Source organism: Hydra vulgaris, chromosome 04, assembly GCF_038396675.1.
Source record: "Hydra vulgaris chromosome 04, alternate assembly HydraT2T_AEP".
Taxonomy (NCBI): domain Eukaryota; kingdom Metazoa; phylum Cnidaria; class Hydrozoa; order Anthoathecata; family Hydridae; genus Hydra; species Hydra vulgaris.
Genome location: NC_088923.1, coordinates 43,707,210 through 43,731,347, shown reverse-complemented (window position 1 = coordinate 43,731,347; position 24,138 = coordinate 43,707,210). Strand labels below are relative to the sequence as shown.

The 24,138-nt window shown below is 28.4% G+C and overlaps 1 long non-coding RNA gene across 1 annotated transcript; it reads left to right on the top strand.

Annotated features, from left to right (window-relative positions):
• The first annotated feature begins 14,503 nt into the window (after nucleotides 1-14,503).
• Nucleotides 14,504-16,187, top strand: LOC136079825 (uncharacterized). The gene is made up of 3 exons (XR_010638254.1): nucleotides 14,504-15,527; nucleotides 15,649-15,826; nucleotides 15,917-16,187. It is a non-coding gene; the product is annotated as an uncharacterized LOC136079825 (long non-coding RNA).
• The last annotated feature ends 7,951 nt before the right edge of the window (nucleotides 16,188-24,138 follow it).

The following is a 24,138-nucleotide window of genomic DNA, read 5'->3' as shown; positions in this document are numbered from 1 at the left end:
CAACAATCACAAATACGTAGGGCTAACGTTGGACCTACAAAGTTGTGCTGCTCGGGGAATAATTAAAACAACTACTAGTTATCTGCATGATCTTACTAATTATTAGTATTTTAATATGAAAAGTGGAGTCATTATGAGAAAGAAATTTTCAGAGTAACATATCAAAGGCAATTAGCCGCCGTAACGCAGTGGTTAGGGCGCTATAAAATATATAGCCAGAACAAAAAGAAGACAATATACTGTCTTATCGCCAAGCTCCGTTTACGTTATCGCAGTTGATTAATAGCCCAGATGAATAAAAAAAGCAATTATTTTTACTTACCGTTTTTGAAGTAATTGTTCAGCTTTACGTGAATAAAAAATTGAGCAAATCGCTCAAATTTTTATTTCGTTAAGCAAATCGCTTCATAAACGCTGAGTAATTGCTTAGCTTTAAGTGAACAAAAATTTGAGCAAATATAATAAAGTTTTTATTGACGTAAAGCTGACTATTTACTGAGTAAAAGCAATTGCTTTTTTTTATTCACCTGGCCCAATATTACTATTTAAAAATTAACAGTCAAAAAGTTTAAATGAAATTCATTAAATTACAATTCCACGCAGATAATACAAAGGTATAATAAGATATTTAAAATAAACAATAGAATAAATTTTTTATTTTAATACGAAACAGTAGTCAGATGATCAAGACAAAAATAGGTGAGACAAAAAAAAGTAATGACTTTTTAGTTTAGTTATTTTAGTTTTTGCTCTTGTTTTAAATGAGATATTCAAAGTTCAAATGAGATATTTAAGTTCAAAGTTTTTTCTCATAAGAAACGTTTACATTCTCTTTTAAATTTTTTTGAAGCGAAGTTTTTTTAATAATACTTTAAAATTATTTTTTTCCGTAGAAATGATCCACGATATTGAGTTTGAAAAAAATAAGTTTTTAAGAAGATCTTGGATTAACAAAATTATCATTTAAAAATTTTATGGGGTATTTATGAGAAATTTCGGTAAAGTAAGAGCAAAAGATATTAGAAAATAAACTATGTTTTGATTTAAACATTTCCGGTGGGCACCTGACGCAATCCGATTTACGTTGTTTTTTTATCAACGACGTATGACGATGTCGATATAACAATTTTTTTTATTGTTGTTGTTGTTGCTATTTTTTTGAATATATTTTGTCATCTTTATATGAAATTATTTACTATATTTTTTAGTTAAGGTGTGGCAAAAGCAGGCAGAAGACAAAAGTCTTTTCATCTACCCCCGTTGTATTATTTATATGTTTAGAAAATAATAAGCTACCATATATAAAAAAATATTACAACCTCAGTAAGATAATATTAAATACTTTTAAAAAAAGTGTAACATTTAATTTTTTCCTGAATACGATACAACTTGAAAAAAACTTTGCGGGCATTGTTAAAACGGCGAACTTCGTGAATGCATTTCTCTTTGTTCACATCTCTCGGATAAAACCGTGTAATTTTTCAAGCTTTATTTTGAACGGAAAGATCATCAATATGTTGATCATCTGGTTGGATGAAAGAAAACATATACAATGTATTTTCATTTATCCTACTAGATGAATGAATACATATTATCAAACGCCCTGTTTGCCTCAAATCTTGAATCAATCTGTTAGGTCAGACTTCAAATTCTTTCGTTTGGCTGTCGTGGAAATAGGCTGTGTTTGATACTTTATCGTAAAAGCGCTTTAGCTAACGCTTTCTTTCAGTAGCGTGTTCAGTTTCGAATCTTGCACAGCGGGATTTTGACGTCCTAAGGACGTCTATAAGACGTCCTTAGTTGGTCTCAAATGAAAGACTTCAGGACGTCTATTTCAGACGTTTTAAAGATGTCTTTGCAAGACGTCTTAGAGACGTTTTTTGCAGTCGTCCTAGTGACGTTTTTTCAGCCGTCCTATGGATGTCTCTGGGTGGCGTCATGTAAAAGACTTATGGACGTCTAATTTTACCAAGACTTGCTTTTAAAAATTTTATAAACATGCAATGATTTACATAACACACCTTAGATTCGATTTAATCTAGGCAAGGGAAAGTAAAAAGATAAAGCAATGAAAATAAAGTGTAATTTGATATGTTTAAATAAAAAATTAATTTTACAAAAATATTGCGTAGAGTATAATTGATAGTATATTATAAATAAAAAAAATTAATGAAAAATGCAAAATAAATAAAAAAAACAACAGTTGATAATAGTTAATTAAGTCATCACTGATCCATATCAATATAAATGGATGTTTTCTTTAATCGGTCAGAAAAACGCCTAATTACGCTCCCAATAAGTTGCATGGCATCCATTTTGGTTAAGTTTTTATTTGACCTTAAAGCAGCTTCTAATAAAAACAACTACACATAGTTCAAAAAGATGATAAAATAAAATATACATAAATACATGTCATGTTCCATAGCCAAAGAAAATTTTAAAAAAATTTTGTTAAAAAATTTTTTTTTTGTTAAAACATCGTTTTTAATCTAAAAAATTACATTAATACACAAAAATAAACTAATGAGAATACCAGTGATAGCGTTACATAAACTTGTCAACCCTTTCAACTTTTTTTCTTCTTTTTTCTAGACCATTCATGCTGTATTCTGACAAAATAGTGTCTGTTGTCAGCTTACATATATGAAAAAGGTAATAATTGTCATACTGTCAAACATAAATATTAAAATTCAAACTTTTTTTTTTTATTATAAAAAATTACAGTATTTGTTATGATTAGCAAAACATTTTTAGTTGCATTCCCTGGATTTTTTAAATGCATTACCTGGATTTTTTAATTGCATCACCTAGATTTTTTAATTGCATCACCTGGTTTTTTTAATTGCATCACCTGGATTTTTTAATTGCATCGCCTGGATTTTTACCGTCAATTAATAATAACTGTTTTACCTAAAAAAACAATGCAATAAACATTGAAAATGTTCATGATAATTTTAAAAAATATTGTATTAATATATAACATATAAGGGATTGTCCATAAATTACGCTAGATTTATTTCTAAAAAAGAGTAGGAGATGCTAAGCTCTTTTACGTTTTGATGTTTTGATTTTTTATATAACATTAGGCTTTTTAAGGAAAAACTTGTAACTCTTTTTTTTTTGCTTATTGGTGAAATTTAGCATTGCATAAATTATGGACGATCCCTAAACTATAAAGATTAAATTCATGCATACAAAACTAGTGTATTGGATATCTCCGTTTGAAATATTTCTTTTCAAAACATTAGGAAACTCTGAAAAGTTTATTATTACTATAACATAATTAAAATGGGATCTAACGAAATCATAAGTTATGAGTAGGGTTGAGCTTATTTTTTAAGTTTCAAATTATGATTGTCCTACCCTTCCATTTCATTCCTTTATATATACAAATATTTACTACCAAATATGGGCTTATTTAGACAAAATTTAGAGTTAGCTCAACTCTCCTTAGCTGCCTTCAGAAGCGAGGCATACTGTAGAAGGCGTTTACTTTTACCGGGTATGTGTAACCCTTTTCTCTTTACAACCCTGCGTGATCCTTTATGCACTTTTTTGCTTGTTTTCCCTTGTTGATCTTTCTGGCCTGTTTATTCCTTCCTATTTATTGGTTGGTTAAACCAACTTAAATGGTATTTTATTAAATGGTAATGCACTAAAACGCAGGTGTATCTAGTTAGAAATTCGGTGGCTGAACTCACAGAAAGTAAGCTTCCATCTTTGTGTATGTTTCTTGGTTTGTTTTTGTATCACCACATAGACCTGAAAAAAACTGTTCGACAATCATCGTCTGTTACAGTTAATGAGATTGCTAAGTTTTGGCAGAAAGCTCGAATTCCAATGAGAGAACATCGAAATTGCCATACAAAACTGGAACAATCGTTTGAAGAATGGCGTTCGCTAAAAAAAAACAAAGGAAGAAAATCTGCAACTCAGCAAGCAATAGAGGATTCTTTTATCTCCAGATTAGATGATTTATTTGATTTCAGGCGTCAATAAATGGAGGATCAGGATATGCAGCACATTCAGACTGCAACTGAAAGGTGCTCATCATCCGAAGAAGATAGTTCAAAGGTGGAAACTGAAGGCGAGAGTGCCGAAGAAACAGTTGGAGGCACAACGTTTTGTACTCCAGCAAAAAGAAAGAGAGGTACAAAATCTGTTGTTACATTAAGTCTGCTCTAGACAGAACCAAATTATCTCACCGCAAAGCTGCATTTGTTATTGCTGAAACAGCTTGAAGTTTGGGTCAAAATATTGACAATCTTGCTAAACATTGAGATTCAATACGTCAACAAAGGCAGGAGCATTGAGCCCAGAGATCAGCAAGTTTAAAAGCAGAGTCTTGTGTTCAAATTCCTTTGGTTGTTCATTGGGACGGCAAACTCATTCCTCATTTGACTGGCTAAGAAAAGGTGGATTGTCTGCCAGTATTGGTTTCTGGCAAAGGTGTTTCTCAACTTTTGACTGTTGCCAAGCTGTTATCTGGAACTGGTAAGGCTTAAGCTTTTGCTGTTTTTGAGGCAATTGAAGATTGGAATATAACCAATAGCATCCGAGCAATGTGTTTTGATATGACAAGTTCCAACACAGGCAGAATTGCTGGTGCATGTGTTCTTCTTGAGCAAAAGCTTGGCAAGGAGCTTCTGTGCTTTGCATGTCTACGTCATATTATCGAACTCATCATTGGTGCCGTAATCCAAGTATGCATTAGGTCAACATCTGCTCCAGAGGTTCTTCTCTTTAAGATATTTCAAGAGAAATGGGAATTAATGGACACCGATAGATATGAAACTGGAATGGTAAGTGATGTAGCTGATCTGGTGGAAGATATTCGAGAGAACACAATCGAATTTTGTAACAAGAATCTTCAACAAAGTCAACCTAGAGATGCTATAGGGTGATTTTGGAACTCGTCATTATCTTTCTCGGTGCCGTACCTAAAAGAGGAATTCAACTTATGAGCCCCGGAGCCAAGTATCATGCACATTGGATGCTGAAGGTGATTTACAGTTTGAAAATATGGATGTTCAGACATCAATTCAAATTAACACTGACAGAACAACTGGGATTACGTAATGTTTGTGTATTTACGTTTCGTGTCTACCTGAAAATATGGATCACAGCCCCACTAGCTGCAAAGGCTCCATACTGCAATTTAATGTTGATGAAATTTTTGCTGAAGTACTCGACCATCCATCCAGCAATTGCGAAAGCTACATCAATAAAGCTATCCAATCGTTTATGGTATTTGTTGTCTGAACTTGTGGGTTTAGCATTCTCTGATGATCAGGTCAGGTCAACCACAAAACGACCTATGGTGAGTGCCATGCAGAACGAAGATTTGGAGCAAGATCACACCAAAAGGCTTAGTGTTCCAATGGATGTATTAAAAAACAAGAATTTGGAAGATTTTGTAACTGCCAAATCTATGAAATTCTTTTCAATTATGGAATTACCAGATAGATTTTTAAATGTTGATCCTGAATTATGGCATGAACGTGACGATTTCAAACAAGCAACAGAGATGGTAAAATTGTTGAAAGTGGTAAAAGATCATGCAGAACGAGGAGTTGCACTTATCCAGGAGTATAGTGGACTTATTAGTTGTATAATCTCAAAAATATAGTTTGTGAAATTAATAAACTTATTAAATTTGTTTATGTTTAATCAATGATTGTCAAAAATTACAACATTTAATGATTAACTGTGATGTAACAAGAAATGAAAAATAATCGTTGATTTATTCTTAATCTGTCAAATTTTTCAAAACTTTTCTAACTTTGGAGCACTTGAGCTACCCCTAAATATAAATATCTTTTGCTGAAATTTTTATGTGAGCGTTTTTTACTTGAAAGGAACAACTTAAAAGGGTAGGACCATCAAAATTAAAAAAAAAATTTTTCGCTAAAATAAACTCCACCCGAATTATGAGTCTAGTTTTTATAACCTTTTTTCAAACTAATGATTTTTTATTAGACAATGAATCTGACCCTGATCTAAATGAATCTAATGCTTTGCAAAATACATGCAACTACTTTTATTCACATGAAATTAAAGGATTTCTTGACCAAAATAAAATTAATGCAATTCACATTAATATACGAAGTTTAAGAAAATACTTAGAAATTTTTTATAATTTTATTGAAGAAACTTGTAATATTTTTAATTTAATTTTGCTTAACAGAAACTTGGTGCAGTTCGGATGACGTAAATTTATTTACAAACTTCGAACAGCCGCGGCAGTTCAAAACCCGGCATGCCGAGTCTCAATTTAGTTTTATTACCACGAAAAACAAACAAGCGTGTGAAGCCGTTCTTATTTATGTTAGAAATAGTTTAATATATATTACCAGGCATGATATAAGCATTTCTGATTTCAATTCGAAATGCAGTTCGAGGTTTTAACGATACAAATTTCAACTAATAAAACAAAAAAAATTATTCTAAGTTGTTGTTATCGCCATCCTTCAGGTGAAATTAAAAGTTTTAATTTATTTTTATGTAATGATCTTATTTAAAAAAAGTAACCACGAGAAAAAACTTATCTATTCATTGAGTGATCTAAATTTAAATTGTTTTCAATATCACGTCAATAATAACATTAAAAGGTTTTATAATGACATATTCGAAAATTCCTTTGATTAACAAACTTACCAGAATTACTCAATCAACTTCCTCTTTAATTGATAATATTTTAAACATTGATATTTTTTATGAATTTTTAAAAAATGGGATAACTAAAAATGACATATCTGATCACTTTTTTATTTTATTTTTTATAAATGTTGATACAAATTTACTATCCACCGTCACACGAGTTTTTAAAAAGCGCAATTTTTCAAATAATATCCTTGAATCTTTTAAAAAGCAATTTTCTCTAATTCAATGGAACAGTATTAATTCTTCTGATGATGCAGACTTAGTTTACAACTCCTTTTAAAAAATATCTTATGATATTTACAATACTAATTTCCATGAAGTTAGTTCAAATCTCAAAGCTAAAAGTATTAAATCGTCATAAAAAGTATTAAATGGTCTTCTAAAATCAAACAAAAATTATACATTAAATACTTAAAAAATAAAACAAATGAAAATAAAATTATATACAAAAATTACGCTAACCTTTTTGATCGTCTCAAGAAAAACAAAAAAAAAACTGACATAAATTTACTTGATAAATATAAACTAAATTCTAAGCGCACGTGGTTTATAATAAGAGAAGTTGCTGGTAGGAAAAAGTTCTCATCACGGTCTCTGCCTAATACAGATAAACTTAATAATGATTTTTTTTATGATAAAAGAGAGATTGCGGATGAATTCAATAAATACTTTGTGTCTGTAGGACCAAATCTTGCCAAACTAATTCCTTAATGTTACACTCTAATAAAAGACATAAGTTTCCCAATAAACTTTTACCTCGACTCTTTCGAATTATCTTTTGAGGAGTTTGAAAATGCCTTTAAAATGTTAAAGTGTAACAAAGTAGTAGGTTCGGATGATGTTAATGGCAACATTATAATGAGTTCATTTGATGTTATAAAAGATAAACTCTTTAAGATATTTTCAATTTCAATTAAACAGGAAATTTTTCCACAAGTTTTAAAATAAGCAAATGTAATACCAATATTAAAAGGTGATGACATTGAAAACATTAGTAACTGTTGTCTGATTTCAATACTTTCAGTATTCTCTAAAGTTTTAGAAGGAATTTTGTGCAACAAAATTTATGATCATCTTACTATTAACAAAATATTATACAGTAATCATTATGGATTCAGAAAAAACAATTTTACTGAACATGCAATTCTTCAATTTACTAGAAATATTCATTTGAAAAAATTTACATCTTTTTTAATTTGGGTATTTTAGTTGATTGGGCTAGAGCGTTTGATACTATTGATCACAAAATTCTTTTAAGAAAGTTAGAATGGTACGGAAATACTGGAAATATTTTAATTTGGCTAAAAAGCTACCTAAGTAATTGAAAGCAATTTGTTTATGCGGACAAGGATACATCATCTAATTTATTGAATGTGGAGTGTGGAGTTCCTCAAAGATCCATTTTAGGACCTCTCCTATTTTTATTATATATTAATGATCTGAAACTTCTAACCTACCTTTTCTACCTTTTCTTCATACGGATATAATAATAATATAAAAAAAGTTTTAGTGACAAAATTTTTAGATGTCTATATCGATGAAAATTTAACATGGAAAAACCACGTTGCTAACTTGCGCGGTAAAATTTCAAAGAATATAGGTATTTTATACAAAACAAGAAGCGTAGCAAACGTACCTAGACAATCATTAGATAATCATTTTCTCTCATTATCAATCATTTGACAATCATTTTCTCTCATTATCAATCATTAGACAATCATTTTCTCAAACAAATTTTGGAAGTTTTTTTATTTCATTTCGCGGCCCATTTTTATGCAATAATAAAGTTTTAAATACTACAAAAGACATTTCTCAAGGACCTAAGTTTTATTCTTTTAAAAAATAATTAAAAAAACTCATTTTTTCCACTAAATATATATTTATATACTTTTAAAACTTAGACAAATCTCAATTTTTGTGTGTAAGTGTATGTGTATTTTTCTATTTTTATTTTTTTACGGGAAGCTTATTATAATATGATACATAAACTTTATGTAAATGCGTATTTACATAAATATGTTACAATATAAACTTTACTGTTTTTTGATCATATTTATAAGTTGACTTTGTTTTACTTGCTTGTACTGTAACGTAATGTATTTTTTTTTGTACGGTAATGTAATGTAATTTATTTTTTTTAGCGCTTCTTGGTGACAAGACCTAACTGCCTTCCTCGAGTGCCGTTTCTTCTTCGAGTGTCTTTTGTGATCTTTAATGTTGTTGTTTTTTGTTTTTTTTAAATACTGTTAAAGTTTTACTTTTTTTAACGAATTTTTTACCTGTAATTTCATTTCTTGTGTATATTTGAATAAATATTGTAATAAAGAACAATATATATATATATATATATATATATATATATATATATATATATATATATATATATATATATATATATATATATATATATATATATATATATATATATATATATATATATATAGTGAAGCTATATATGGTTAGAAAGACATCAATTCATATATATATATATATATATATATATATATATATATATATATATATATATATATATATATATATATATGTCGTTAACTGTACTATGCCTATGTTTTTTTCTATGTGGAAATATATATTATCTTAAGATGTATACTATAATGTGATTATGATGATGATGATGATAATGATGATGATGATGATGATGATGATGATGATGATGATGATGATGATGATGATGATGATGATGATGATGATGATGATGATGATGATGATGATGATGATGATGATGATGATGATGATGATGATGATGATGATGATGATGATGATGATGATGATGATGATGATGATGATGATAATGATGATGATGATGATAATGATGACGATGATTTGATAATGAGACATGTTTGTTTTAAAATAGATATTTTTTGTTAAATTGATGATCGCTAATTAGTAAATATAGTTGGTGAATTCGCTCCATGACTCTTTTCTTAACTTTATCTATAATTTAAATAGCTTTCAAATAATAATTTATAAGTATAATAATAATTTATAAACACAATAACCATTTATAAATATAATAACAATTTATAAATATAATTTTATAAATGTTTCTCTTAGAAAATGAATGTTTACAAATATTAATAACAATAAGTTATGATAATATTTCTGTTAAAATAAGGATTGCTGATTTTTCAACTTATAGTGATCAGTTTCAGCTACTAAAGCTGATCCAGGTCAATTAAGTTAGCTTGAGTGAGAGCAGCCACAGATCATTTACTTGTAAACTGTTTTCTTTATAGTTTTAAGGGAGTGAGATTAAAGGAAGTACTTCTAATTTTACGTGAGTGGATTTTTACGTAAAAATGGCGCTGCATGTTTAATAGCGTATGAGTTAAAATGCTTTATTTGAAATAACTATTAAAATATAGGTTTAAATATAAAAAATAATTTTTTGTAATTTACACTGTAAAGAGTTGATTGCCTTCTGTTTGAAGCTGATCAGTTTATTTGAAGTTGCTTTAATATTTCATTTGAAGTTGTAATCAGTATTAAAATTTGTCATCAAAACGTAGTTTAAATAGTATTTAGAAGAATTTATTTAAAGTGTCTATGTTCTGCTGGTCACCATTTAGCAAGCTATATAGATAGTACGTTTCCATAATACTACGTGAATGGTTGAGACAAAAATGGCCAGCTTCAATAAGTTAAATGAATTCCAAAAAATTGTATTATGAAATCTCAATTGCCGAGCAATAGTATACAATGTTTTGAAAAACTTATTTTTTTTTTTTTTTTGTTCTTTTTATTACAATCTGAATAAAACTCGTGTTACATGTTAAAATAAATCGTTAAAATATATTATATAAATACTAAAATATATATACTTTTTTTAATATAAAGAACGCGGAGACTCGCAGAAGACTACTAGGTCTTGTCATCAAGAACCGCTAGAACGTTAAATACAATAAAATAAAGTTACAAGATAAAAACTCTTGACTTGACACAAATATAAATATCGTTAGTGGTCAAATTTATTCAAAACTAAAATATAAAGCTATCTATCTTATGAAGCCATCAAAACCAAGCATTCAAAAATAAAGAAATATGTCATCAATTTTAAAAATTATTTCTTTTAGTTTTTTTTAAATACTGGATAACTCCATTCATGAGTAAAATCAAAATTTTTTAAGACTATTTTGTTCCATAAAAATGCTCCACGGAATGGAATGCAGGATTTGCCCGTATTTGTTTTACATTTTGGTTGTCGTATAAAATTATTATTTCGGAGTATATATTTGTTTTTTTCTTTACATGAATATAAATCACTAAAAGAAACAGGACATACATTAATTTTACATTTAAACATAAAACAAAGAACGTTGAAAATATTAACCTCATAAATATTAAGAATGTTCATGTTAAATAAAAGAGGCTTTGCATGAGTAAAACGATCTTTTAAATTTATAAGACGTGCTACATGCTTCTGTTGACAATGGAGAGGTTTTAACTTACTTTTGTGGGTACTCCCCCACGCGACATTGCCATAACTAATATGACAGTGTATCAAAGAGTAATATAACTTAATTAAAGTATGTCTCATTAAAATACTTCTTGATTTATAAAGAATTCCAATACTTTTGGATATTTTATGGCATAAGTTATCGATATGGTACTTCCACGAAAGATTTTTATCTATAATGATACCTAAAAAATTTGTGTACGTGATTCTTTTTATAGGAATGTTATCAAGAATAAGCACAGGCATTTTGCATAGTAGAATATGCTTTTTTGAAACTGGATGAAAAAGAATATATTTGGTTTTTTCAATGTTTAGCGAAAGTTTATTTGATTTGAACCAGTCTGAAATTTTTTTCAGTTTAATATTCATATCATGAAACAAATGATTGATGCTTTTGTTGGATAGAAAAAGATTGGTATCATCCGCAAACATTATTGTCATTAAGTTAGAGGCTCTATATAGATCATTTATATACATAAGAAATAATAGTGGTCCAAGTATGGAACCCTGTGGAACTCCACAGGCTATTTCTAAAACATTTGAAGGGGTAGATTCATCAATGTAAACAAATTGATTACGATTTTTTAAGTAGTTTTTTAATAATATCAAGACTTCACCGGTGATACCATATTGTTTCAGTTTTTTTATGAGAATGACGTGATTGATCGTATCAAAGGCTTTAGATAAGTCTATAAAAACGCCTAAATTAAACTGTGATTTTTCAAAGGAATTTTTGATGCATCGAGTGAGTTGAATTACTGCGTGTTCAGTTGAGTTATTCTTTTTAAAACCACACTGATTGTTATAAAGTATATTATTAGCAGAGAGATGATTAAATATTTTGTTAAATAAAATTCTTTCAAATATTTTAGAAAAAACAGAAAGAACTGAGATTGGACGATAATTATTTACATTTTTTAGTTCACCTCCTTAGAATATAGGAGTAACTTTAGCTACTTTCAGTTGTTCAGGAAAAATTCCCTGATTTATTGAACATTTAAAAACCTTAAATAAAATATCTTTTATGTTGTTATATGATCTAATGACTATGTTTCCACTGATGTCGTCTGGACCTACTGCTTTATTAGATTTTAGCATTTTAAAGGCACTTTCAAATTCTGAAAATGATACTTCAAAAGCATTTAAATTTGTTTTAAGTGGAAAAACACAATTATTTATAGGATTTAGCATGTCTGGAATGTTTTTAGATAAATTTGGGCCAACAGATACAAAAAATTTATTTAACTCACTAGCTATTTCTTTTGGGTCATCAACATTATTACCATTAATTTTTAAACTTTTAGGCAAAGAACACGATTTTAATTTGCGATTACCTGTAATTTCTGCTAAAATTTGCCACGTGCGTTTTGAATTAAACTTATGCTTTTCTAACATATTTAAATAATATTTTTTTTTTGCAGCTTTTTTTTTTGACTTTCGAATTGTTTAGCGTATTTTTTGTATAAAATTTTGCTTTCATCTGTTTTTGTTTTTAAGTATTTTACATACAGTTTTTGTTTTATTTTAGAAGACTTCCTTATGTCCTTATTTATCCACGGTGACTTTAAACTTTTATTAGATTTACATATTTGTTTTTTTGGAAAATTTGCGTCGTAGATATCAAAAAAGGTTTTGTAGAATGTGTCATAGACTATGTTTGCGTCACTTTTAAAGTCGATATTTGTCCATCTAATTAAGGATAACTGTTCATTAAATGATTTCAAACTTGTTTCATTAAAAAAACGTTTGGTAAAAATTTGTTTTTGTTGTGGTAGTAATTTAGGGACAATATTTATTGAGAAGAAAATCGGGAAATGGTCAACAATGTCATTTTTTATAATACCAATTTTAAGAAATTTATTGAAAATATTAGTAGTTAAAATGTTATCAATTATAGAAGCTGACGTAGCTGTCACTCTTGTTGGTCTGCTAATTAATGGAACCGCGCCGTTTTGAAATAAATTATCATAAAATTTTTTTATGTTGTTATTAGTGTGGTATTCAAATCAGTTTAAATTTACGTCACCTATTAAATAGTGAAACTTTTTTTCCTTTAAACCTTTTTTTAAAATGTCGTTACACAAAAATGATGCGAAGCTTTCGGTTTTACCAGATGGCGGGCGATAACAGCAACTTAAAAGTATATTTTTAGAATTACCGGTTGTAATTTCTATCGTTAAAACCTCAATATTGTCGTCAGAGATACTCATATCAGGCCTAATAATGAAACACATGTTTTCTTTTATATAAATAAGTACACCACCGCCGCGTTTATTTGCTTTTCGCACTAGTTTATTTCCTTTAAGGCAATTCCAAGAGCTCTGCAAAAGGTTGAAAGTGAGACAAATATTTTTTTTTTTTTTATTTACATTTTCATAACGACATATTAGTTACAAATTTTTCACATCGTAATATAAGTAAAATATACTTAAAATACATTTAACAGAAAAAATAATACTCAGTTAAAAAAGAAGAAACAATTGAAAATGTAAATAAATTTAGGAAGCTTTAGTTGAAAATATTATGAAGGAATTGTTTAGATAAATTATTTTGTTTTAGGGAACTCGTAGAAAACTGATTAAGTCTTATTATCGAGAACCTTGGGTATTATGCAAGATACACATAAACATTGTTATTCTTATGCACAAATATTTTAAACATTGTGATAAAATTTTGTTTTTTATCTAGTTGAATTATGATTTGTGTGTGTGTATTTTATTTTATTTTTTGTGCTTTATTTATTTTATTTGTTTTTTTAATGTTTTTTAGAAATATATATATATATAAAGCAGACTTTTCTCACATTGTAGATTGTTTTAGTTCAAATTTTGATTTATCATGTGAACTAGAACAATTCTATGTAATTATCTATATTAAGAACAAAATTTTTAAGCTTTGACTTTAAAGAAAAAATATTGTCATGGAAGATTAATTAAGGTGTATTTCGGAATTGATTTGTTGTATAAATAGGGGCCGCAATAAAAGGTAGAGAATTTTTTAAGAGTTTTTTTTTTTTTTTTTTTCGGGGTACGATAAAGTTACCACTTGCTCTGGTATTAAACTTATTGGTAATTGAATAAAAGAAGTTTCTTGTTAAACGTTAAGAAACTAATCCCATTTTATATTTTATATTATTTTGATATTGATTTGATAAATGTTTAGCGCTTTTATTTCTTTTAATAGAGGTTTAGCATGTGTATGTTTGTTTTTATAATATATAATTCTAGAAGCATGTTTCTGCCGTCGATAAAGAGACATTAATTTTGTCTTGTGTGTGTTTCCCCAAGCATGTTAGCGTATGTAAGATGACCATGTATAAATGAAAAGTAAAGAATTTTGAAGTTTTTTTGTGATAAAAATGGTCTAGCTTTGAAAAGTAAACCAAGATTTTTAGATATTTGAGTGTTGATGGCCTTTATTAGGGCTGTCCATGTAACATTTTTGTCTATAACCACTCCAAGAAATTTAGTTGTTAGGGTTCTTTCAATATTGTTGAAATCGATAATTAGAGAGGGAAGAATTGATGGAAGTGCCTTTTTTTGTTGCTTTGAATGAAATAAAAAATGTTTAGTTTTTTGTACGTTTATTGATAATTTATTAGCACTGTTTTAATTTAAAACCATGTTTTAAGTTGTTGAAGCTCACCCAGTAAACACAGAATGGTTTAGAATTGGTCAATATTTAATCGAAATCGGTCGAAAAATAGATAAAACGTTTAGCGACCTATTATTGACTAAAAATTGACGCTTGATTTGAAATGTATATTTCAAACTTTTTATATATACGTTTACTAAACGTCGATTTAACGTTTAGAATATCGACTTACATTAGTCAATATTGTAAACCTTTAATCGACCTTAATTAAACGTAAACATTTATAGATTTAAAATCTACGCTTTAAATCTTTTAATTTATACGTTTATTAAACGTCAATCAAACGTTTACAATATTGACTAATATAAGTTGTTATTCTAAACGTTTGATCGACGTTTAATAAACGTTTATTATATTATAATATAGCAATATAGCCATTGGTCAGAAGACTCACATAACAGCTTATATCACGCGGTTTAAATAGGCATAATTAAAACGAAATAAAAAAAATTATTAAAAAATTACTTTTTATTGGCTAAATAATTAATTTAAATGCGTTTACAAGATTCACTTCCTTGCAACAACTGAAAGCAAAACGACTGATTAATAAATAATAAAAGAGTGTCGGAAGCTAAAAAGTTAAAAACTCTTATCGCGACAATCTACCTTCCAAAATGCCAACAACTTAATGGACTCAGATGTTTTAGAAATTATTGATTGCAACATTGACACAGTTAAAAAATATGAGTTGCTGGTCTCTCGTTATGAAAGTCCTGCTGCAAGAACTTTTTTCGTAAGTTTTATAAACAGTTTAAATTCATTTTGTAAGCGTTAGTTGGATAGTGTAGCAGTAGGTATTCATCTTTGCATTAATTAAGGTTTAATAAATAAATTTTTTAATTTTTTTAATTTAGATGCATATTAGCTTAATTTAGTTACATTTGCTAAAGAAATTTGGTTGAACAGAGCTGGTAAAAGCCACTGCATATGATATGGCGCGACTTTCGAAATTTTCCATGTTTATTTTTGTCAAAAATAAACATGGATGGTACAGGAAATTTTGGAAACTTCCATTCAGAAAATCCTCTATATGTAAAGTTGTTCTGTGTAATTCTAATTTTATTTTATGAATGTGCATTAAAATTATTTTAATTAAAATAGTTTTTTGCGGTTACAAATCAGGTTACGAAATAAGACAATCAGGAGACGAATATGAATGATGATGTTGCCCAAGAACCGAGGCCGATGAACAAAGAACTGGCGCACGATGAACAAGAACCGGCGCTTGATGAACATTCGTTGGACGGTATATTAGAAAGATTTTTGAGAAACCAGAGGACACAGTGATCCAAAATACATTTTTATAAGTTTAATAATTTTATTAGTAATCTTTAACTTAATACTAATGTAAACTTTTATTTTTTGCTAAATGAGATTAAATTTACAAAAAATATTTGTTTAGGTGCGTTCTTGCAAAATGGATTTTTTTAGACGTAAATTGATATTATAAATTTTCACTGTAATATTGCTAGTGCGAAGGCATAATGGATAATGCGAATAAATTTTTTAGAGTTATTGAAACAAACAAATATAGTTTAAGGACCCCCCCCCCCTTCCCTCTGCTATTTGTAAGGTAAATCCAAACTATAGCGTATTTTATAAGTTTATAATGGGTATATATATTATAAAAGTAGTAAATTATAAAAAGTTATAAATAATATATAAGTATATAAAATATTTTTATATTTGGGAAAAGCATATAAAGTGTGTGTGTATATATATATATATATATATATATATATATATATATATATATATATATATATATATATATATATATATATATATATATATATATATATATATATTCATATATATATATATATATATATATTAGGTTGGATTTAATTAGATTTAAATCTAAACGATATACATACGTTTATTTGACTAAATCTAAACGTTAAATATACGTTCAATTAGACTACATCTAAACGCTTTATATACATTTATTAGACTAAATCTAAACACGTTTTAGACGTTTATTAGACTAAATCTAAACAATTTATATACGTTAATTGAACTAAATCTAAACGCTTTATATACGTATAATATACGCTTTATATGCCTTTATTAACCCTATAATAGACGTCGAAAATACGTTGTAATCTCGACGTTTTATGGAGGTTTGATCTAAACGTTAATCTGGATTTCATTCTGAACGTATAATCGACCAAATCTAAACCCTTAATCTAAACGTTGTTTCGACGTTTAATAAACGTTTGTGTGCTTACTGGGCAAGGTTGACTTTGTCAAAAAGGTCATCCATAGAAATAGATGAATAAAACAGATTTGTATCATCTGCAAACATAATGCAATCAAGATTTGTAGCTATAGGAAGGTCGTTAATGCATATAAGGAACAACAAGGGGGCAAGAATTCATTCCTGTGGAACACCACATTTTATTTTTAATAGCTTTGAATTAGAAATATCGTCAATTATGACACATTGTTGTCTATTATGTAAATAACTGGTGAACCATTTTGTAGTTTTGTTTTTTATACCATATTTTTTAATTTTTTCAATCAGAATTTTATGGTTGACCGTATCGAAAGCTTTTGTAAAGTCAATAAAGGCTCCCAATACAAACTGTCCTTTATCAAAAGATGAGCTGATGTTGTTCATGAGGTCTATGATTGCATGTTCCGTTAAATGATTCGTAAGAAAACCGTACTGATATTCACTTAAAATTTTGTTTTCTGTTAAATATTTATACAGTCTATTGTAGATTATTCGTTCAAGAAGCTTGGAGAATACTGGAAGAATTGAGATAGGTCTGTAATTGGTTAGTGATTCCGTGTCTGCAGTTTTAAATATTGGTAAAATTTTCGCTATCTTTAATTTTTCTGGAATAACTCGTGCTCGAATTGATGAGTTAAAAATATTAAAAAGAGGATCTTTTATAAAGAGTAAGATACCTATTACTACATTGCTAAAAATATCATCAATGCCTGGAGCTTTGTTTTTTTTTAGTAATTTTATTGCTTCTTCGAACTCCACTTAATAAAAACATTATTAAATTTTTCGGAGATTTTTCGGAGTTTCTTTATCTGTATACTCAAATCCATTTACTTCGATTCTGGAGGGTAAAGTTTCTGGTTTTAATTTAGTTTTACCAATAATTTTGTTCATAATATCCCAAGTTTTTTTAATACTATCACTATGTTTTTGTAATTGATTGCAGAATTACAACTTTTTTGATTTTTTTTAGTTTTTTTAAAAAGATTTTTGTATTGTTTATAGATCATGAGATTTTTTTGATTCCTATTTTTTAAATATTTGTTGTATAAATTTTGCTTTTTCTCAGAGGATTTTTTTATTCCTTTTGTAATCCATGGACATTTCATATATTTAATTTTTATTTCTTTTTCTGTAAGTGGAAAATGCTTATTGTATTGTTCAAGGAAAATGTTTATAAATGTATTATAGGCAGTATTTGTAAGCCCTTGGTTGCATTGAACATAAACAATAAACCAATTTGTTTTTGATAGAGATTCTTTAAATTTGCAAAGAGAAAACTCGTTATTTTGTCTTTTATATGTTTTAGTTTTTGCATTGTTTAATGAGGTTGAGTATTGTGCAAGTGAATAAAATATCGGGAGTGATCTGATATGTCTATTGAAAAATTCCTGTTTTTTGAGATGCATCTAGAAATGAGTTTGTTAGTATATTATCTATGGCAGTAATTGAAGTCGAAGTGACTCGTGTGGGTTTGTTTATTAATGGGAGTATACCGTGCTGAAATAAATTATCAAAGAAGGTTTTAGTATTGGCGTGTTCTTTGTATTTTAAACAGTCAATGTTCAAGTCTCCTATACAAAATAGTTTTTTTTTTCGCTGTTGGTTTTAATAAAAATTTGATTCAAATAGTTAGAAAATTTAATAAAATTGCTGTCAGGTGGTCTGTTGCAAGTAGTTACTAGAATCTTTTGCTTTTTGTGAATAATTATTTCAATTGTAAGAGCCTCACAGTCTGCACCAGAAAATGAAAGATCATTTCTAATCTTTTTTTCTAAATCATTCCGAATATACACTATAACTCCTCCTCTTCTCAAGTATTTTTCTTTCAAAAGAAATTGTTTTGTAATTAGCGATATGAAAATTTAAATTTGTTTTTGAAAATTTGTCAGTACACCATGTTTCAGTAAGACAAGTCATGCTGAATAAATATTAAATTCTAAAAGGAAACTTTTTAATTTGTCAATATTTGTGTTAATACTTCTTATGTTTATGTGTATGACCGAAAAATCTTCATTTGATTTAAATTGGGTTTTAAAAGTAACAATATCAAAATATTCAGTATTACAACATTTTTCTTTAAATATTTTTTTATCCGCATGATAAAAGTTATGAGGTAATATATTATTTGTGGCTTTAAAATGATCGGAGTAATGGGTTTCGAAGTCAACTGATTCGAAAGCCATTATGTCAGTTTAATAACTTTTTAATTATAAAAATTTGTAGCTTTACACCTCGCCGATTTCCTTATTTACGAAATTCTTTAACAAATATTTTGTCATATTTAATAATAGCGTATTTACCTTCTTTGCGAAATCTTTTAATTTCTTCCCATAGCTTTTTCCGTATTTCTAGTGTTTCATTTCCATAATCTTTGTTGATAAATATCTCTGTACCCTTGAGTTTTTTCGCTAGTGTTAAAACTCTATTTTTATTTTGAAAGTCTAATAGTTTAACAGTTATTGTTCTTGGAGATTTATCATCTTTTATTTTCCCGACACGATGAGCTCTTTCAATAGTTATGTTATCCAAGATTCCCAGTTTGTTTCTAAATATATCTCTAAATTGATTTCCACAATCATTCCAAGTTTCGTTAGGCAGCTTAGGTAATCCATCAATCCTTAAGTTGTTCCGGCGTGAACGATTTTCCAAATCAATTGTTGTTTTTTTTAAATTGCTTATTTCATTGGCCATCAAACTGTTTGAATGTGATAATTTGTTTAGAAAGGTTTCTTCCTAAAAGTTGATACTTACCTTTATATCGTTAACATCTTTTTCAATCATTGCAACCTTTGCTTTGTTTTTATTAAATTTGTTTTCCAGTTTGTCAAGTCGATAAGTTATTATTTTCAAATTCGCACCCATTATATCAGTAAATATTTTTTCTTGATTTTTTAAAAGTGTTACAGTTTCATTTAGAATACTTTTTTTTTGTTCTTCTAGTGTGGCCGTAATGAGTTTTTCTATATTTTTCATCGTAACTTCCATTTTTGTTTAGAAAATAGTAAGTAGCTTAATAAACACGTCATGCTCGTTCAATGCGCAAACCAAAAACCAAGTGTATATATGAAGTGTATATATAAAGTATATATAAAATATAAAGTGCATTGCTTTATTAATAATAGTATATCAAATACAAATAATTTGTAATTTCATTTGCAACGAAATGAGATTCAATTTTCTATCATATGTGTGTACTGAATGACATTTTTGTAATTTGTTTATCAACCCTTAGCAACCACAGGGTATTTACAGAGGTCAACAAAACAAATAAAAAACAAAAACATTACTGATGAGTCCTAATTAAGACTCATCAGTAATGTTCTGATTTTACGGAACCAAACCTTAGCAATAAAACCAGAAAACTGATTTAAAGGAATTTAAAAGATTTGTCAGGCCAAAGTGCTTCAACTACTTAGTAGTATTCCAGGGTTACGCAAAAAGCATTGGTAATGTGACCAGCGGGAAGGAGCACCTAGCTTATGGGGGTATATATGTTAAACTAATACATGAAAACAATATGCGAATATCAAAACTATTTTCTAAACGGTGTCTTTTTTATTCGGTAACTTCAATTTTATAAACTTTTATATTTTTATAAAATCTTATAAACACTTAAACTTATTTTACCGTTATAAGGTAGATAAAAAAATTACTTAACAATAAAAATTAAACCATTTTCTGAGATTTCATATAAAATTAAATAGATGCCTACTAAAAAATCTTAACAAGTTAAAAAAAATCTTATTTGGCAATACCTTTGTCAACCAGTTTAATATAAAGACTTAAAAAAATTATTTAAAAATTTATCTTAATAGAAATACCCCGCAAAACAAAAACAATATTTAAAAAGTGTGAATTAGTTTAATTTTAAAAGTTTATGACTAGAATAAATAAATAAAAAAATCATAAAAAAATAAAACAAAAATATAAAATAAAATAATAAAAAAATCATTTTAGATAAAAAAAATTTATTCACGCACCGTGACTATACGAAAGTTAAAAATTATCTTTGCAAAACCGAGTTTAGATCCACATTGATGATGAGAACGAAAATAATGATAATGAATCAAATATTCATGACAATCCTTAGATGCCCTAGTTCTCAATCAATCCTAATACGTACAATAGAATTTATAATGTGCAGTCTCCTCAAGATCACACCTTCATTTTTGGGTAATCTTGTCAGTCATTAATACCAACACATACAACAGAATTAAAAAGATCCGATTTTTTAAAGAAACAATTTTAAGATACTAGAATAGATTCGTCAGTACTACAAAGAATATCTCTTTAAAAAAAATTGTTGCTTACAGTTTAACATTTTTTGGCATTGTAAAACTTATCCAACCTGCGCAATCATAACATCAGCAGAGGTTATTTTGACCATGTTCTGTATCTTACAACATCTTTTTTTCTTCAATATATAACACCACACAACTCAGAAGATCATGATTTATCTTCAAGTTCATGTTGATTTCACTGCTTATATGAACAGTTAGGTTTTTTTTGTTGCCAGGATGAAGAAAAAATAATATCAGCAAGTTGTCATTCTGAGGAAAATAAGTTTTATTTTTTACTAAATATTTTCAGTTTCTTTGAAGATAAATTCAGAAAGTTCGCAACTACTTCAGGTACATTGTCTTATAAAGTAAACATTAATACTATGACTGTTATCTTTTTGCTTCATTCTTTCTTAACCTGATCATGACTGTTTAACCAGACATTGTCTACAGCTTTACTAACAGCCTTACCTTTTCGTTTAAAACTTCCTCGCAAATTCTAGCAATTACATTTGAATGAGTATTGTTTAAACTTATACTAGAGTCAATTAAGTCTTTGATCAATTGAATCAATAAACTATTCCAAGATTTTTTGTCTTTATTAACATAACAATGATTGTTCTCCTATTTTCTTAATGAAGTTTGAAAGCTCATATTGGAAACCTCTTGTTTTTTTAAGCGAAATATTGTTAAATACACTGTTGCAGCAGCATCTTTTCAATTATAAAAAAGTAAACAACTTATAAAAAATTTAGTTTTAATTTTTAATGTTACCCTTTGTTAGTTTTTCATAATATAATTAGCATGTTGTGGCAATTAATACGTTGTCCTGTTTTCTAACCATCCGAAATATTTTCCAAACTTATTATCCTTTCCTGAAGCATTCGGAAAACTTATTTTTTGTCACTTTGGGCAGAACTTTTATGATCATTTTAAATAAATATGCCATCTATATTTGTAAAGCATATTCAAAGTGCGGAAGAACAAGGGACACACTTAAGAATATATTTAATGTTTTATCAAGGTAAGCAAAGGTGTGTTTCAAGCCCGCAAAAAAACTTTGTGGTGCTTGGGTCAATTTTTGGTTGGTGCCCCAAATTTCGGATTACATTGAATTAAGCATGACTTTCACTGTTTATTATTTTTATTTCTACTTTCGCATTACATTTTAATAAAAACAATATGTTTATATTGAATTAAGCATCGTTACATCGTTACAACACTCGATATTTGAACTTGGCTATAGATAATGAAACCAAACAATATATGCAAATTAAAATGACTGAAATTATATGTTTCAACAAAAAAATGTTAATTATAAAGACTAGTGAGATCACACTAGTTTCACTTTGCGGGCTTTCTTCTGTGCGAAACTAGAGATGACGTTTCGTAAGATAGAGCCTTGGCGAGGTCGTTTTCAATCAAAATAACCCAAAAGGTTCATAAAGGTTAGTAAGGCTTTTTTTAGTCACACTTGATTGCAATTTGGATTTGATGAGAGCAAGCTTACTGAAAGAGCGCTCTCCTTCAGTTATTGAAACTGGATTGTATTAAGACTACGAACCAAAATCAAGATAGAAGGAAATATTGAAGATCTTTTTGGTAGATTCCTTCAAGCAACTTGATAGAAGAAAAGGATTTCATTTGTCCAAATGAACTTGATTGCTTGAGAACATCTAAACTGCGGATTTCTACGACTAACTTCTCTTCTTTTACATAATTTACGTATAGGTTTTCCAAGGCTTAGAATTTTTCCTACTGAGTAAGTATTTCATCACTATATTTTCATCACTAGAAGGAAATGAAAACCACCAAATGACCAAAAACATACCCGTTGTCTTTTGAACTGTATCCATTCTTCTGCTTATCAGCTGGAGTAGCTTGTTGAGAGCGACATTAAATATGTTCACCCCAAAAACCTTTAATTCGTCTTCGTGGAAGTGGGCTCCGTTCATCGACTCGCTGTGAAGTTTTTTTCTTTTTCTTGTCATCTTCTTAACAAAAATATTTTTGGAACCCAAACGAGGCTAACATTGACAAAACCAGTTTTGCTTCTTGGAGGATTCGGGTCCAAGAAAAACATAGTCGGTCAAGATCATTGGTTAGAGTCTTTATAAACCAGAAAGAAGTCAATACAATAAATTCAAATGATTGAATCCATTTTTTAAGTGTCTGAATTAAAGTCAGTTGATGATGTTCTAAATCAAGTACTTGAAAAAGTTGCAATGACTTCAGTATTTCTTTTGGTCTTTTGGCAATGACCGCACAGCCTTGTTTTAGACGTTTTGTAAAGGGTACCTCAGTCAAAATTTTCTAGCGCGTGGGGCAACATCTAAAAAATTTATACAAAGATTGAATGTTTCCAAAATCGTTCTTGACTACAGTAGAGGATTCTGCAGAATGAACGCTGGCTAGATTTAGAATATACGCTCTACTATAAGGCGTGTACAAAGCTTGAGAATCTTTCTCAAGAATGATGACCTGCACTCCTTTATATACACCGGACATGTTAACGCAGTTATCATAGCCCTTTCTTCAACAGTTTTTTAAGTCAATTCGACTTCGATCTAAAATGTCTATAATCAGCTTTGCAATACCAGAACCCAGACCTTTTTTTCTCCTGACCTTTAGAAAACGTTCTTTTACTATACATTAGTTGTCTGATCGGCGGACAAATTGAAGAACAAAAATGATTTGTTCCGTATGAGACACATCCGGAGTTCTATTAACAATAACGGAAAAATAAATAGCTATGTGAATTTCTTCGACAGTAACAGCAAACACTATTTCCTTAGATTTCATAACAAACTCATTTTGAGTTCTCC